This window comes from Sinocyclocheilus rhinocerous, unplaced genomic scaffold (genome assembly GCF_001515625.1).
Source record: "Sinocyclocheilus rhinocerous isolate Xijiao unplaced genomic scaffold, SAMN03320098_v1.1 scaffold1004, whole genome shotgun sequence".
Classification (NCBI taxonomy): Eukaryota; Metazoa; Chordata; class Actinopteri; order Cypriniformes; family Cyprinidae; genus Sinocyclocheilus; species Sinocyclocheilus rhinocerous.
In genome coordinates this window covers 684144-685113 of record NW_015627248.1, presented here as the reverse complement: position 1 = coordinate 685113, position 970 = coordinate 684144, and positions in this window count along the sequence as shown.

Below are 970 nucleotides of genomic sequence, written 5' to 3'. Positions count from 1 at the left end.
GGATTTTTTTTTGAGGGGGGATTGATTATTTATTCCAACAGAACTGGAAAAAATTTGGCAACTCTGAATTTGATGCACCAGGTCCCAATGTTGCCACCACCACAGTGAGTGATGACGTCTTCATGACCTTCATCTCCAGTAAAGAGGTATGATGATGAGAACCTGATGAAGTTTTTACACGGAGGCATTGCATATTAAAGAAATAGTTCACCCAGAAATGAAAATTAGCTTGAAAATGTACTCGCCCTCAGGCCATCAAAGATTGTAGATGAGTTTGTTTCTTCATGGGAACAGATATTTAGCATTACATCACATGCTCACCAATGAATCCTCTGCAGTCAATGGGTGCCGTCAGAATGAGAGTCCAAACAGCTGATAAAAACATCACAATAATCCACACGACTCCAGTCCATCAATTAATGTCTTGACCATTGCTTCCAGCTAAAATATGAATCCTCTATCCATAATTTTGTTTAGTCCAGTGAAAAAGTCATCTTGTCTGAATCAGGAGAGAAATATGCACAGATCAAGCACAGTTTACAAGTGAGAACAGTTCAAAACAGTTCTAAACAAATATGATGGTGGATTTGAACGTGAGAGGACAAAAGGGGATGGACCTTATCACTGGAGGAAGAGTTGTTATTATGGATTATGCATTGGTCAGAAGTGAGGGTTTTCTGCTATTTTTCACTTTTCGCATGAATTCAATAGCGTGTTTTTGGGATGGGGTTATCTGTTTTTCCGACCAATGACAGGGTGAGTGTTATTTTCGCAGTTCCGTTTGGTGGTACAGAATTGACATACTTTGTCTTCACAAAATGTTTTGAATCATAATTTGATCATGTTTATATATATATTTTCTACTTAAAAGATAAACCATGCATTAGAATGAGAGAAAGAATGAGAGGGTTAAAATCCTCATAGACATCTTGCGGTTTACTGATACTGTCAGAGCATGACAGGGAAGTTG